Here is a 650-nt window from a genome sequence, read left to right as displayed (position 1 = left end):
TAAGGCTTGCTAAACATTTAACGGTCTAAAAATAAATAAAAAATATGAAATAAATAGGGGAGCCTCACTCTAATATAATAAGATGATCCAACGATGTGATTGCGAAAATATGCATTGATGTGTCCTCAGCGAAAAAACAAGCATTTCAGCTCACTGCAGGATCAATATATATTGAAACATTTATTCTTTTTGTCCCGGACACATGCAGTCATATTTTTCAATCCCTCCGTTGGATCATGTTATATTAAAGGTGTGTTGGTTAAGTATTTCTTTTCAAAAATTTTGAGAACTTTACACTATCGAAAGAGTAGGATTTTCTACAATAGCTTGCTACAGAACTAGTTAAGTTTTTCGATGGTGTAAAAGTTCTCAAAAATCCTAAAAAAATACTGAACCAACACACCTATAATATAACATGATCCAACGAAGGGATTGAAAAATATGACTGCATGTGTCCTGGACAAAAACAACAAAATTTTCAATATATATTGATCCTGTAGTGAGCTGAAATGCTTGTTTTTTTCGCTGCGGACACATAAATGCATATTTTCACAATCACAACATTGGATCATCTTATTATATTAGAGTGAGCCTCCCCTATTTATTTCATATTTTTTACTTACTTTTAAACCGTTAAATGTTTAGCAAGT

Source organism: Triticum dicoccoides, chromosome 4A, assembly GCF_002162155.2.
Source record: "Triticum dicoccoides isolate Atlit2015 ecotype Zavitan chromosome 4A, WEW_v2.0, whole genome shotgun sequence".
In the NCBI taxonomy this organism is placed as follows: domain Eukaryota; kingdom Viridiplantae; phylum Streptophyta; class Magnoliopsida; order Poales; family Poaceae; genus Triticum; species Triticum dicoccoides.
The sequence above is the reverse complement of the archived record's forward strand: the minus strand, read 5'-3'. Positions refer to the sequence as shown.